The following is a 16,815-nucleotide window of genomic DNA, read 5'->3' as shown; positions in this document are numbered from 1 at the left end:
ATTTTCCCTCATTTTCATGTCTTCTTCTGAGCCCTCCAAACTGTTCCAACCTCTGCCTGTTACCAAGTTCCAAAGTTGCTTCCACATTTTTGGGTATCTTTTTACAACACCCTAGTCCTGGTACTAATTTACTGTATTAGTTTGTTTTCATGCTACTGATAAAGACATATCTGAGAAAGGGAAGTAAAAGAGGTTTAATTGAACTTACAGTTCCACATGGCAGGGAAGGCCGCAGAATCACAGCAGGAGGCAAAAGGCACTTCATTTTTTTTTTTTTTTTTTTGAGACAGAGTTTTGCTCTTGTTGCTCAGGCTGGGGTGCTATGGCACAATCTCGGCTTACTGCAATGTCTGCCTCCTGGGTTCAAGCGATTCTCCTGCCTCAGCCTCCTGAGTAGCTGGAATTATAGGCATGCACCACCATGTTCGGCTAATTTTGTATTTTTAGTAGAGACGGGGTTTTTCCGTGTTGGTCAGGCTGGTCTCGAATTTCTGACTTTGGGTGATCCACTGCCTCGGCCTTCCAAAGTGCTGGCATTACAGGCATGAGCCACTGTGCCTGGCCCAAAACGCACTTCTTACAGGGTGGCAGCAAGAGAAAAATGAGGAAGCTGCAAAAGTGGAAACCCCTGATAAAATCAGATCTTGTGGGACTTATTCACTACTAAGAGAATAGTATGGGGGAAACCACCCCCATGATGCAATTCTCTCCCACTGGTTCCCTCTCACAAAATGTGGGAATTATGGGGGTACAACTCAAGATGAGGTTTGAGGGGGGACACAGAACCAAACCATATCAGGTGGTTTCAAAAATTTCCTAATTGGTGATTGGTTGAAAGGGGCTTTGCCTGAAGAGTTGAAGTTAGCAAAAAGAAATGCTTGAGTTAAGATAAGGAGAGCTGTAGAAGCCAAGATTCTTGTCACACAAATGAAACCTCCAGGCTGCAGAGAGAATATATGGTAAATATCTCTTATTGGAACTTAAAAGGTGTTAGATTATCCAGAAAAGACTCCGTAAGGGAAGGGGATTCTCTACAGAATGCAAATTTTCCCCCACAAAAGACAGCCTTGTAGGACCATTTCAAAATATGTTAGAAGACTGTATTTTGGTGTAAAATATTTAGATTTTCTTCAGGGCTAACTATGTGTCATGTGATGCTATTCCAGAGTCAGGTTGGAATTTGGAACCTTATTGTGCAAAGAATCTGTTTTTCAGTCTTGTGATCTCTATTTTAATATTAATGCTGTCCAGTTGTGCCTAAACTCCAAAGGGAGTAGTGTATAATGAGGCCTGTCCCATCCCTCCTTCCCATTATAGTCTGAACTAGTTTTTCAGGTTTCTTTCAAGTGCCCTTGGCCAAGAGGGGGGTCCATTTAGTCAGTGAGGGATGTATAATTTTATTTCTGGTTTACAGTTCCTTTGTGCATTCCCAGCTTCCCCTTTTCTTGCTCCATGACTTGAAGTAGCATGGTGCCCTGACCAAATGAGCTGCGCAAACTTGGACTTCCTAGCCTGCAGAACTGTAAGCTAAATAAACCTCCTTTCTTTTAAAATTACCCAGTCTCAGTTATTCTGTTATAGTAACATAAAACTGATTAAGTTATTAAACAATAATTTCTTATTCCTCCATTCCCCATCCGCAGGCAACACCATTATTAGTTCTAGCTCTGTAAATTTGCCTATTCTAGTACCTCATATACATACAGTGATACAATATTTGTCATTTTGTGTTTAGTTTATTTCACTTAACACAATATCTTTGAGTTCCATCCATGTTGAAGTCAAGCATATCAGTTGTTTATTGCTGCATTAAAAAGCACCCCAAAATCTAATGACTTAAAGCAATCATCTTATTGCTCATTCTGGGGGTCAGCAATTCACATTGGGCTCAGCTATGTGGTATATCTACTAGTTTTGCTTGGGATCATTTATGCAGCTGCAGTCAGACAGCAGGTGGGCTGGGAGCTGGTTATTTCCAGCAGCATTTGATAAAGTTGATCATAGCATGCCTATATATAACCTTGTATATATATTTATTGTAATTATGGTAAAATATACACACAAATAACACACAATTAACCACTGAAATCATTTTTAAGTGTAGAATTCAGTAGCATTAAGTATATTTTTACATTTAGTGTACTCATTGCCACTGTCCATTTCCAGAACTTTTTTATTGCATCAAACTCTATCCATTAAACAATAACTTCTTATTCCTCCATTCCCCATCCACAGGCAACACCATTATTAGTTCTAGCTCTGTAAATTTGCCTATTCTAGTACCTCATATACATACAGTCATACAATATGTGTCATTTTGTGTTTAGCTTATTTCACTTAACACAATGTCTTTGAGTTCCATCCATGTTGAAGCATGTGTCAGAATTTCCTTCCTTTTTAAGGCTGAATAATGTTCCATTGTATGTATATTCTGCATTTTGTTTATCCATTCACCTGTTGATGGACATTTGAGTTGTTTCCACTCTTTGGCTATTGTGAATAATGCTGCTATGAAGGTTGGAATACAAGTATCTATTTGAGTACGTGTATCATGACTTACTTTTTGAAACCTTGTCTTTATTTGACTTCCAGGATATCACTGCTTTGTTTTTATCTTATTGCTTCTTCTTAGTTTTCTTTGTTGTCCTCTTTTCCCATAGCTGACCATTTGAATGCCTCAGGGCTCGTTTCTTAGACTTCTGTTTCTATACTCATTTCCTTATTTCATCTGTTCTCCTGGCTTTACATACCCACATTTGAAACAAGACCCACATTGATTGATGTTCCAGTTTGGACCTCTCCTCTGAACTGCAGACTCATATATCCAACTGCCTGCCAGAAATTTCTATTTGAATGTCTAATAGGTACGTCAAACTAAATCTGTCCAAACATGAAATCCTGACACTACTCCCAAGTTATTCTCCTATAGTCTTCCCATTCTATTAAGTAACAGCTCTATAATTTCAATTGATCTGGCTGTTATTCTTAATTCCTTTCTTTATCCTTTCAGCCATTATGAATCCTGTAGGTTTTGTCTTCAAAATATATGCAGAGTCTGTCCTCCTCTACCATCCCCATCCTTAAGTAAACTGCCATCACCTCTCACTAGGCCACTGACAATGACCTCATAGCTGGTCACTTGGCTTCTACCTTTCTCCCCTAGAGCCTGTTCTCAACACAGTAGCCAGAATGTTTTAAAAAGGCGAGGTCCTTCCTCTGCTCAAATCTCTCTAATCAGCATAATACAATTCACAGCTATTAGTGTGTCTATTAAGGCCTTCCATCCCTTCTTCCTCTGAGCCTTGGAATTTGCTGTTCCTTTCCCTTGGAACACTCTCACCTTCTCCGTTCCAATGTCCCCATCCAGATAAGGCCCTCCATGATTACTCTTTATAAAGTAGTTGCTTTCCCATGTCCCACATTCTCTACCTCGTACGTTCCACTTCATTTTCTCCATTGTACTTAACACCATCTGAGATCCTTTACATGTACTTGTTTATTTTATTATATTTTTCTTGACTGGAATGTAAGCTCTATGGGTAGAAGGACTTGGTCTACTGTGTTAATTGCTGCAACCCTGGCAGCGAGAGTAGTCTGTGGCAAATAGGATGCCCACAAGAAATTAATGCTCAATAGATGAAGAAATCACAAGTAACTCTGCCTCCTGGTATTTATACTAGAATGTAAATCTGCAAAACATACCTTCAGGAACAGGACGAGATGACCTTCAGAAAGTAGTTATTTGATGTATACATATTAGATTATGGAGATTGTTTGTCCTAAAGATAATACATTTCATTTTAGTACAGAATAGCTAATTATTTTTCCTGGCAGTGGTTACAGAATCAGACTGTTTGTTTATTGCAGCCACTTCTGGTCTGTGATATACAATCAGGAATTTTATTATCCTATCATTCACTGATGCAGTGGTAGAAAATAGGGGAGGGAAAGGAATGTCAAAGAATAATTCTTTAAAAATGAAAAATGTGCTCATACTTGACTGGGTGCAGTGGCTCACACCTGTAATCCCAGCACTTTGGGAGGCCGAAGCAGGTGGATCACTTGAGGCCGGGAGTTCAAGACTAGCCTGGCCAACATGGTAAAACCCCATCTCTACTAAAAATACAAAAATTAGCCGGGCGTGGTGATGCCTGTCTGTAGTTCCAGCTACTCACTCAGGAGGCTGAGGCAGGAGAATTGCTTGAGCCCGGGAGGCTAAGGTTGCAGTGAGCCAAGAGTGTGCCACTGCACTCTAGCGTGGGCCACAGAGCAAGACCTGTCTCAAAACAAAACAAAACAAAACAAAACAAAACAAAACAAAACAAAATATACACTCACACAAAAATAGAATGAACATACATCAAAGATTTATTAAGCTTGTTGATAAGGGGATCAGCAAGATGGTAAAGCTGGTGTCAAGATCATTTGAAGAAGTTTTAGGCACTGAGGAAAGAATGTTGAATGCCAGGTTATATGCAAACCTGGGTTAATATCATACTGGCCAATAAAACCACAACTTTGTGGTTCTCTTTTCTATAGTACAGGAATTGTTTGCATTGCTACCTAATGAAAATCTACAAGTTACCATCTAACCTCACAGTATCCGGGCCCCAATCAGTAACAAATAGCAAGTTAAACAAAGGTATGTCTACTAGAGAATCAAGTCATTTTGGGGTAAGCCTGTTAAACAAAGTTTCAGTCTCACATTGAAAGGGCATGCAGTTTTCCTTCTGCCTAATTCGGAAGTTTTGGATAATTTTTCTTAACCGTAATGTAGACCAAATTAATCTAAAATTCTACTTAATAAGTTAGAATTTTTTTTTTAAAAGAAGAGATTTCTAATTATAAAAAGCAGTGTGACCTTATTTTTAACCCCACAATGAGAACACTCAATTTGACACATTCCAAGTTGATGATGGATAAATAGTAAGGCAGCTTATTTGAAACCAAGATTTTCAGACAATTGTGAATGGTGTCCAGTATGAGAATATGCAGTCTCCTAATGTAGTCATTCATCTTTCATTTAAAACATTTTCTTGATTAAGGAGTTTTTGTTTTGAGGTGTGTGCAAGGTACTATCATGCTCGGAAATCCATGTAGGCAGGGAAATGAGCATGCTGTGGAACTGGTCCTAACCGTTAGATCTCACGGGATTGTGGCTCTGTGTCTGGACATGGTCCTCCATAGAATGCGGTTGTAGGGGCTGGAGCCCCTACCACTGTGTTTTCTGCTCTATCAATGGTGAGAAACTACCAGAGCAAAAAGAAGATGGGAAAAATGAGGAAGGAACTGCATTATCTCATATAATTTTTACGTCACTGTGGGTATTGTTATTCCCATTTTACTGAAAGAAAAGCAAAACTTAGAAATATGTAATAATAGATTGATGCAGTTAGTGGCAGGACTGAGTTTATTCATCTTCAAAGACAGCTATTTTTTCTTTTTCTTTTATTAAAAATGTTGGTCACGGCCGGGCCTGGTGGCTCACGCCTGTAATCCCAGCACTTTGGGAGGCCAAGGTGGGTGGATCACCTGAGGTCAGGAGTTCGAGACTGGCCGGACCAACATGGAGAAACCTTGTCTCTACTAAAAATCCAAATTAGCAGGGTGTGGCGGTGCATGCCTGTAATCCCAGCTACTCAGGAAGGCTGAGGCAGAAGAATCGCTTGAACCTGGGAGGCGGAGGTTGCTGAGGAGCCGAGATCGCGCCATTGCATTGCACTCCAGCCTGGGCAACGAAAGCAAAACTCTGTCTCAAAAAAAGAAAAAGAAAAAAAAAAAAAAAAAAAAAACGTCAGTCACTGCTTCCATCTGGGTGACTCAGCAAGGCAGAGGGTTCATAGTTCTTGTCTCTGACCCTCTTAGGCTGTTACCATCTTAGGTTTCTCAGTACACCTGGAGCTCTTGAATCATGGCCTGGCACAAGGTTAACACTCAGTATATGTTGCCTATTACCTTCCTTAGCTCCCCTCCATGCCGCCCGCCTCTCCATATTGATATCGGCAGTCCAGACCTACACAAGATTTGACACTTCAGGGCATGTTCACTCTCATTGTTTTATTTGATCCTTGCAATACTCCCATGAAATCGGCAGGGCAGGTATTATTCTACTGTTTTACAGATGAGAAGACTGAGGTTTATGTCGATGAAGCGCCCTTCTCATGATAACATCAAATATTAAAAGGCGGATGTGGAAAATAGAGGCGTCCCCGCCGGCACCAAACAATGCCACTACCCCTTTGGCCACACTGTTATTTTTCATTCGTGCTATTTCCGTGCTCCCCACACCAAGCCTAAGTGACGATGACACTTTTCTCTCTGGAGCGTCTCTTCAATCTTTTCTACTTCTTCCCACTTTCCCCTTCTCCTTAAACTTTCCTTTTGAGAAAGGTGCTTTGGAAACCCAAGAAAGGATAGCATCAAACCCTACAACCACACACCCTGCAGAGTGAGGGAGGGCTGAAGGCTGAGCGCCCCCTCTTGCTGTCCATTTTGGGTAGGGCAGGAGCTCTGAACCAAGCGGGCGCGGGAGGGGAGGAAGGTGTATCTAAATTACACCAAGAAATAGATACTGAGGTAAAATTCACGATAATAAGCTAGGAAGCAACCTCTGAAGGAATTCAGTTCCTACTTGTTCTTTGTAGCACCCCTAGAAAAAAAATGCTATGAGGATGTTGAATAATCAGGTGGGATTATTAGAAGTAATAAGAATCGTATTAGTAAAAACGCATATTAATAATATTACAAAAAGCCTGGGTTTTGGAATGAGACACATCAAGGGTATACTACCAACTTTGCTACTGATAAGCTTTTTTGGCCTTGGGGAAATTACCCCCACCTTTGTAACCTCACTTCCTGCTTTAGTGAGAAAGAAATCAGCCAATCTGTGCCAAATGCCTCCCATAGTATCTGGAGCACAAAGGACACACAGTGGAAAAATAAAAAAAAAGAAGACAGAGACAGGACAAAGGTACTGTGGGCATTAGAAACACTTAACAATGGACTACCTTAATGGAATATATATTCACTTCATAAATTTAAAAATTTAAAACTATTTTTTATATTTATTCCTGATTTTTGCTGCTTTTATCTTTTTAGACACATATTGATTATGGAAATTGGCGAACGTGTCCTTAAAAGTAATTATCTATTCAACTCTATACCCACCAAGAGGAAAGAGGTGCCTCCCACAGAAGAGAAGTCTCTATGCCTGGTGTGTGAGCCCTAAACAAACCAAAGACCAAAACGTTTCCTTTAACCACTTCACTCCATTTCCCACAGGTGGCTCAAGATGGAGCTAAAGTGATTAGGGGAGGCTTCCTGGAGCAGGAGGTGGGTGCAGAGTTGAAATAAGTAGAAAGAAGAGAAGGAGTTAATGAATATGCCTCATATTATTCTTCAAAAGCCTTTAGATTTACAAAAAGTTTCAGAGGTTAGAGGATCCTAAAGGGGGAAGTAGTATAGGTGAGACCAAAAGGATTTCAAGAGAACCTGAAGGAAAGAGGCCATTTTGTGTGATAATTACATTTATAATTTATGGAAACTTCAGAAGGTTTACAATAGGATAAAAGCTTAAAGATATTTATTGTTAACTAACAAAAATAGCCAAGCAATGGTATCATAACATGTGATCTATTACATCCATTAGAATTATTAGATTAGTAAAAGAAAAAAAATGCAAGTTGGATAGAGATACTGTTTGGATCTGTGTCCCCACCCAAATCTCATGCTTGATTGTCATCCCCAGTGTTGGAGGTGGGGTCTGGTGGGAGGAGACTGGATCATGGGGATAGGGTTCTCATGAATGGTTTGGCACCATCTCCTCGGTGGTGTGACTGAGTGACACCACCATGACAGTGACTGAGTGAGTTCTCATGAGATCTGGTTATTTAAAAGTGTGTAGCACCTTCCTCTTGTTTCTCTTCCTTCTGCTCCAGCCATATGAAGATGTCTGCTTCCACTTTGCCTTCTGCCCTGAGTAAAAGTTTCCTGAGGCCTTCCCAGAAGCAGATGCTGCCACGTTTTCTGTACAGCCTGCAGAACTGTGAGCCAATGAAACCTCTTTTCTTTATGACTTATCCAGTCTCAGGCAGTTCTTTACAGCAATGCCAGAATGGACTAATACAGAAAATTGGTACTGAGGAGTGGGGCATTGCTGTAAAGATACTTGAAAATGTGGAAGTGACTTTGGAACTGGGTAAGGGGCAGAGGTTGGAAGAGTGTGACAGGCTCAGAAGAAGACAGTGAGATGAGGGAAAGTTTGGAACTTCCTAGAGACTTGGCAGATTGTTTTGACCAAAATGCTGATAGTAATATGGATAAAAAGTCCAGGCTGATGAGATCTCAGATGGAGGTGAGAAACTTATTTGGAACTGGAGTAAAGGTCATATTTGTTATGCTTTAGCAAAGAACTTGGAGGCATTGTGTCCCTGCCCTGGGGATCTGTGGTACTTTGAACTTGAGAGTGATGATTTAGGGTATCTGGTAGAAAAAATTTCTAAGCAGCAAAGCATTCAAGATGTGGCCTGGCTGCTTCTAACAACGTATGTTCATATGCATGAACAAAGAAATGATCTCAAACTGGAAGTTATATTTAAAAGGGAAGCAATGTGTAAAAGTTTGGAAAATTTGGAGCCAGATCTTGTGGTAGAAAAGAAAAGCCCATTTTCTGGGGAGGAATTCAAGCCAGCTGTAGAAATTTTCATGAGGATAAAAACAGCCAAGTGCTAATAGTCAAGACAATGGGAAAGGCCTCCAAGGCATTTCAGAGAACTTTGTGGCAGCCCCTCCCATCACAGGCCTGAGGCCTAGGAGGAAGAATGGTTTCTAGGGCCAGGCCCAAGGTGCCAGTGCTCTGCAGAGCCTCAGGACGCTGTTCTCTGTATCCAGGCAGCTCCAGCTCCAGCTATGGATAAAAGGAGCCCAGGTACAGCTCAGGCTGCTGCTTCAGAGGGTATAAGCCATAAGCCTTGGCAGCTTCCACATGGTGTTAAGCCTGTGGGTGCATACAGTGTAAGAGCTGAGGCTTGCAAGCTTCTGCCTAGATTTCAGAGGATGAAAAGCCTGGATGTCTAGACAGAATCTTGCTGCAGTGGCAGAGCCCTCATGGAGAACTTCTCCTAGGGCAGTGCAGAAGGGAAATCTAGGATTGGAGCCCCCACACAGAGTCCCCACTGGAGCACTGCCTAAAATATTTGTGAGAAGAGGACCACTGTCCTCCAGATCCCAGAATGGTAGATCCACCAATAGCTTGCACCCTCTGCCTGGAAAACACCAGCCCATAAGAGCAGCTGTGTGGGCCAAACCGTGCAAAGCCACATGGGTGGAACTGTCTAAAGGCTTTAGGAGCCCACCCCTCACACCAATGTTCCCTGGATATGAGACATGGAGTCAAAGGAGATTATATTTGGAGCTTTAAGATTTAATGACTACCCTGCTAGGTTTTAGACTTGCATGGGGCCTGTAGCCCCTTTCTTTTGGGTGATTTCTTCCTTTTGGAATGAGAGTATTTACCTAATAATTGTGCTCCTATTGTTTCTTGGGAGTAACTAACTTATTTTTCATTTTACAGGCTAGGCTCATAGACAGAAGGGACTTGCCTTGCCTCAGATGGAACTTTGGACTTTTGAATTAAGGCTAGAATGAGTTATTTTGGGGGATTGTTAGGAAGGCATGATTGTATTTTGCAATGTGAGAAGGACATGAGATTTGCGGGGGGCCAGGGGCAGAATGATATGGTTTGGATCCGTGTCCCCACCCAAATTGCATGTTCAATTGTAATCCTCAGTGTTGGAAGTGGGGCCTGTTGCGAGGTGATTGGTTAATGGGAATAGAATTCTGATGAATGGGTTAGCACCATCCCTTCAGTGCTGTTCTCATGATGGTGAGTGAGTTATCATGAGATCTGGTTGTTTATAATAAAAATGTGTTGCTCCTGCCCCCTCTCTCTCTTCCCCCTGCTCTGGCCATGTGAAGATGCCTGCTCCCACTTTGCCTTCCATCATGAGTAAAAGCTTCCTGAGGCCTCCCCAGGAGCAAATGCTGTCATGCTTCCTGTCCAACCTGTGGAACCATAAGCCAATTAAACCTCTTTTTTTTTTTTTTTTTTTTTTTTTTTAAATAAAGTACCCAGTTTGAGGTATTTCTTTATAGCAGTGCAAGAATAGACTAATACAGACAGATTCTACTGGAACTCAGTCTCTCTTAGAGGAGAGAACCAAGCTGGTGGACAAACAATTGCCATCTACAATAGATGAGCACAACACATTCTAAGGGGCTGCAAAACGTTATTGCTATCTTTGGAAGGAGAAATAAAAGATAAGGAAAAACTGCAGAGGAGAACCTTGTGGAAATTCTGAGCTTGTTGGAAATGCTGAGCCTTGTGGAATTCTGAGTTTGTTGGTGACCAGGCTTTCTTGGGCCATGGTGTGCAAGATCTTCTGGGATGAACTCTTAGAAGGGTGCCAACTGCTAAGGGTGTCATAGGTTGTACACTGTGGGGCTCTGTGTCTCCGGGTAGCACCAGCAGCAGCAGTGATAACAATACTAGTAGCTAACAGTGGCAGACAGCCTCCTCCTTTCTTCCTATTTCTCTTGCCATTCCTGACTCTTGCACAGGATGGTCTTTTTCTCTCCAAATAGACATAAATAACCTCAAAAGATATAAATACACTTCAGAGCATAGATAATAATAATGGTAGTAAAGTAATAGGGGAAGGGATAACTTTGAGGTATTTATCACCTATGTATTTAATTTAACTTATTTAATTTTAAGTTTAGTTTGATTTTTACTGATGGCTGTGTTTAACAAAAGGCCTTAAAATTTAACAACTGGCCCTCATGAGCAGGTTCATGACTGGAGAACAACTGAGAGAATCAGGTACCGGATATTTATTAAAAATGGGTGTTGGAGTTACCAATGTGGATAGGTTTGCTAGGCAAGGCAATAAAAAGACTTTTATTCAGTCGTTCAAAATTGAAGAGAGAAGAGAAAATGATACAATTTAATTCCATTAAAGTTGTTAGGTTAGTGATAATCTAGAAGCATTTCTTAAGATCTGTCGTTGTCTTCATAGCTCCTTTTTTTTTCTCCCTCACATATTTTCTCAATAGTTTTTTTAAAAGCTTTATTGAGATATAATTCATATACCATAAATTCACCCATTTTAAGTGTGCAATTAAATGGCTTTTCATATCTCCTTTAACTGACCTTCCTTGGAAGCTTCTCTCATTTTTTTTCCTCCTCAGGGAGAAAATGGAGCAGATCACCATGTTGATTTCCTGTCTTAAAGATTACAACTACTTGATCACACTACATAATATTATATACAGTAGTAACTTTTTTTGGGTTAATTAAAACAAATATTTGCAGCAAAGTGGATTCCTCCCAGATTAGCCTCAAGCTGAAGGGAGAGAGCCCCTGACAGTGGAATGCCAGGTTATTAGTGCAGTGTTTGGTATTAGTCTTCATGTAACTTCAAGGAGTCTCTGAAACCACACCCCTAACATTGATTGGGTTTCAGGCACTGTTTTCCACCACACTTTTTTCCCCCAGCTTATGCTGGGGAGACCAAATAAACCATGAAGATAGGAGATAGAACTGAAATTCACTGTGGACTTTTATGTTAATGTCTTTATATAAATTATAATCAGTAAAATTACTGATGCCAGTGGCTGCTGTCATCACACTAACTGCACAGGGGCTGTACACTCCACAGAGCTTGTGGGATCCCTGCCTTTTCTGAGTTGGGGCAGGAGCTCCCTGTGTGCTGCTGCAGCCTCCCAAAAAAAGGCCGCAGACACAGGCTACGGAGCAGGCAGAAGCCATGCCCTCTTGGGTAGGGCTACAGCGGTCCATACTGAGGCTGTGGATCCGAGCCTCCCTGTGCTCTTGGGGCAGGCTGGGAGCAGGCAGGATCTGCCCTCCGGGGTGCAGCTGCAATTGCCTGACCCTCGGCTGCAGACCCGGCCCTCCCACTCCATGGAGCAGGCAGGAGCTGGGGACAAGCGGGAGCCCTGACCCTTCCTAGTTGGCAGGGCAGGGGCAGGAGCTCCCCAGGTACAGCACCTGGGTGTCTCTGTAGCCTGCATCCTCAGGCCAGGAATGGCCCACCTTCCCCTGCTGGCTCAGAAATGTCTGCTCCTGCTGCCTAGTGCTGCCTCTTCTCTACCAGCAGCCACTCCAATCTCAGAGCAGAGTTGGGACTGAGCCCCAAGGGCATGAATGGCAGTGGGAGGCAGACAGATTCCTGAGTGGAAGTGGGTGGGTCCCAGTAAGGCTCCACTTTCAGGCTAGGGAGGGCCTGAAGGCTGGTGCCTGGGCTTCCAGTCCTCTGGACTGGAGTGGGGACTCATGGATCCTCTTCTGCCAGCCCATGGCCACCCATGGACCAACTGGCATTCACTTCCCTCTGAGGTCCATAAAAGCTCAGGGCTCAGCCAGAGCAGGGCAGAGGATGGCCAGAGGATGAAGAGGGCAGAGAGAGGACAAGACGACCAGCTGCAGAAAGGAGTACCGTCTCTGCTGATAGCTAGAGATGATGGGATGACCAGCATCAGAGAAGAGCTACCCTCTCTCTGAGAGCTGCAGAGATGTCCTGCCTGCAAGAGCAGCCCACCTCTCTCTCTTCAGGGTCTCTTCTCAGCTGAGGGCTGCAGATATTGGGATGATCAGTTGCAGAGAAGAGCTATCCTCTCCATGATTTCCTCTGCTGAGACCTGAACACTTGCTGGATGACCTGCCTACAGAGAGGAGCTCATCTTCCTCATCTTCATCTTGTTCACCCTTTACTTGTCTTTGTACCTCATTCTTCTTGGACGCAGGACAAAAACTCGGGCAACCGTGTTGTGGTCACAGAAGTTTCTGGCCAGAATATTGACACCCCCAAAGATCCCATAACATTACTATTAAATTGTTCATTTTATAGATGAGGCAATTGAGGCTTAGAGTGAATAACTTGTCTGCAGTCATACAGCTGGTTAGTGGTAATGTGAATTCCCTTGGTCTGCAGTGATGCTGTGCAAGACCCCATGTCGGTAAATCAGGAGTTCCGTAAAGCCCTGGAGAGGAACTGTGGCAAGGAAGGCAAATTGCATCCAGAATAGGTTTCAGTTTAGTAAGGACAAATTGCTGCCTCCTCTATGTTGGAAGAAATCTGATGTAATCAACTTGCCACACAGTGACTGGCCAGCCTCCATGAGAAATGATACCATATCAAAGCTCAGTATTGGTCTCTGCTACTGGCACATTGAACACTTAACAGTGGCAGGAGCTAGATCCGCTTTAGCGAGAGGAAGCCCATGCTGTTGGGCCTTTGCATAGCATTTGTCACTGATATCATGGCCACCATGGACCCATGCACAAGCAAAGTGGTGGTCAAGGAAGCAGCCTGGTCAAGGAAGAAGGATCTCTGCCAGGTTAGTGGTGGATGACTCCCTCTTGGACATCAGTGTGAGACACAGATCTAAGCACTTTGTGGTCACTCCAATGGGCCCATTCACATGCCTCTTCCCTATTCCCTCTTCCCTCCAATCTGTCAATCTTGCTTTTTCCAGCACCCTGATCAACTAGTTAATCCATTGTCCATTGCACAGGAGTCCTAGTGCATCTCATTTTTCCTTTTGTACGAGAGAAATAACCAAGTATGCTGTTTAAAGTTCTGCCCACTGGGAAGGTTTCACTTCCTCACTGTCCTTCCAGATCATTTACATCGTTTATCTTCCGCTTGTACCAACATATCAAGGCAATCAGTCTATGAACCAGGCCCGAGATTTTCTTCCTCCGTCAGTTGATTGTAGGGCCCCTGATGAAGTAAGTTGAATGAAAGATGTCTATGCATTAGAAATAAGTGACATTGGAGTCTGGACCATGCAACTTATTTGTGATCTCCTGACCTACTCAGGCATGGTCCAAAATGTTTTCTTTCCATCATGCTCTTTTAACCTTCTGACTCAGTGGATCTGATAATTTCTAGCTCATTAAGGCAGCTTCTGTGGTATGTCTAGGACATATTTTTCTCATAACAGAGGACAGGAATGCAAAGGCCAAAAGAATCAAGCATGTGCATTTAGAATTTCTGGCTGCTTACAGTGTATACATTCCACTCACATTCCATTATCGAGAGCAAGTCACCTGGCCAAGCTTGACCCTGGAGCGTGGAAGCATACTTCACCCAGGAGGAGCCAAGGCAAGGGAAGGGCTGTATAATACTCTTACAAGGGTGGGAGCAGAGAACTGTAGTCTACCACATTCCTGGAGGTTTTTTTCATCATTCCTCTCCATCATTATCTCTTCCTAAAATATTTATTATCTACACCACTCTCCATCTTCTGTTTAGTTATATAAAATGTTTACATTATTCTTTGGTTTAGGTATATTATATCTTCCTGGTAAGCTTGATAATAGGAACAAGGAATTTTATTTCCCTTACATCTTTTAGCACAGTGCTAAGAGCATCTTAGTTCTTCAATATAATTAACTAAGGGATTGATAGCATCTATATGATAAAATCAGAAACCACCTCAGTTTTCATCTGGTAACTCTATGATCCCTGAGGATATACTTAAGAGACATTTACCTGTTATTATTTTACACATATGAGAAACTATCTCTTTTATAGCTGGTTCAGAGAAGTGCAAGTTCTGAAAAGAAAAATGAAAGCTCATTTATTCATTCAACACATATTTGTTAAATGCCTATAGATACACTCCTCCTTCATAGAGCTTAGAGTTCAGCAGGTGCAAACCCTGGGGTGTTTTCTGATCATCAGAGAGAATGGACTCTGATATGATTTCAATTTAATAAAACGGTGTGGTGGGAAGGACATCAGGGGCATATGATCTTATTCCCTCATAACATTAGTGTGGAAAGTTAGTTTATATTTAACCACTAGGTGGTAACATAATGGTGTAGTTAGACATAAAGTACTCAGATTCTGTATTTGCCAAAAAATTCTAGTCAATTATTACCAGCAGCTGTTAGGCAAAGGAGATAACGAGTCCATGAGGAGATTACGCCAAATGTTTTTAGCCACCAGATGCTATTAGCTTTTTTTTCTCCTGTAAAGTGGATTAATGCAAGATTCTAGTTTGTTTATATAGTTGTTAGAACTCAGCTCTTTATTATGCTATCTTGTAAAGCAATCTGTGGCTAAATGCTAATCTCTGGCTAGCTTCTGTTTTAGCTAAGGTACTCAGGGTCAAGGGCACCTGAACTGCTTTGTGCACTGCTGACCACAGCCAGTGCACGTGCTTCCATGGGAGATGAAGAAGTCTCTCAGAGCATCACAGAGAGTGCTGGAGCTCCCAGTTCTGTTCTGTTTGCCCTGATCTGGGATTGTGAAAGAGATAACACTATAATTTCTAAGGCTCAACCTGATTTTACCTTCCATGCCTATCCAGGCCTTGTAACACAGGTAGTTTTACAGTTAAAAGGACCTGGTTGACATTTTGGGCTGGATGATTAAAAACAAACAACAACCTGAGTTTGAATCCTGGCCCCACCACCACTTATTAGCTGTGTAGCTTCAGGCAAGTTATAGTTTTGTAGGTGCAAATGGGGGAAATACTAATTTTACTACAAAAGGCTGCTGCAAGGCCTAAATGAGAATCTATATCTATAACTCTGTCCATATCTACTTCCATATCCATATCTACTAGTAATACTGTCATGCCATAGTAGACACCCAAAATTATGAATGCATTTCCCAATCCCTTTGCTCCTCATATCAATCAGTTTTACAAACAGGCCAATCTTCTTGCTGACCCCAAATATAGTTTTCTCATTTCCATCTTTAGAAGGTGATGAAATACGAACTGCTAGAAAAATGAGTGCCCTTTCCTCAATCTTCACTTACCAAAATTCTATCCTTCCTTTGAGATCCACTTAAAATTTAGCTCTCTATCATAATTATTACATGTCTTAACATTTTACAGTCTTATTTTGTTCTCTATTTTAGTTATGAGTATTTTTGATTTTTCAAGAAAAGTAGATACATTATGATGATGATGATGACTTTCCTGTTAACATGTATAACATAATATAAAAATTCTTAATTTTTTTAACTTTGATATATGAAACTCTTCTAAAAAAAAAAAAAAGATCACAAATAGCCAAAGCAATCCTAAGCAAAAAGAACAAAGCCAGAAGCATCACATTACCTGACTTCAAACTATACTGTAAGGCTACGGTAAACAAAATAACATGGTACTGGTACAAAAACAAACATACAGACCAATGGAACAGAATAGAGAACCCAGAAATAAAGCCACACACCTACAGGCATCTAATCTTCACAAACAAGCAGCCAGCAAAAGTGATATTCTAGATCTTTTGTAGAAAACTATAAAAGAAGTACTTTTATCCCTAAAAGCTAAAAGGCAATGCTGCTTTTTTGAGATAAAAGTACTTCTTTTGTACTTTTCCTTTTTTAATACTTTCATCTTTTATTTTAGATTCACAGGGTACATGTGGAGGTTTGTTACTTGGGTATATTGCATGATGCTGAGGTTTGGGGTATGACTGATCTTGTCACCTAGGTACTGAGCATAACATCCAATAGTTAGTTTTTCAACCCTTGTCCTCTTCCCTCGCTCTCCCTCTAGTAGTGCCCATCGTCTGTTGTTGTCATCTTTATGTCCCTGAGTAACCATTGTTTAGCTCCTCTTTTGTAAGAGAGAACATGTGGTGGTTGGTTTTCTGTTCCTGTGTTAATTTGCCTAGGATAATAGCTTCCAGCTGCATCCATGCTGCTGCAAAGGACATGATTTCATTCTTTTCTGTGGCTGCATTGTATTCCATGGTGTATATGTACCACA

General features: G+C 41.7%; 1 long non-coding RNA gene across 4 annotated transcripts in view; it reads left to right on the top strand.

Annotated features, from left to right (window-relative positions):
* LOC105492971 (uncharacterized) overlaps window positions 1-16,815 on the top strand; it is a 151,656-nt gene that overhangs the window by 9,281 nt on the left and 125,560 nt on the right. For 3 of the 4 annotated variants that reach the window (XR_011610763.1, XR_011610768.1, XR_011610761.1), the window contains exons 3-4: window positions 7,099-7,213; window positions 7,938-8,044. This is a non-coding gene — a long non-coding RNA (uncharacterized lncRNA). The remainder of the gene's footprint in view (window positions 1-7,098; window positions 7,214-7,937; window positions 8,045-16,815) is intronic. The other variant, XR_011610764.1, reaches the window with a different exon arrangement.

This window comes from Macaca nemestrina, chromosome 1 (genome assembly GCF_043159975.1).
Source record: "Macaca nemestrina isolate mMacNem1 chromosome 1, mMacNem.hap1, whole genome shotgun sequence".
Taxonomy (NCBI): domain Eukaryota; kingdom Metazoa; phylum Chordata; class Mammalia; order Primates; family Cercopithecidae; genus Macaca; species Macaca nemestrina.
The sequence above is the reverse complement of the archived record's forward strand: the minus strand, read 5'-3'. Positions and strand labels throughout refer to the sequence as shown.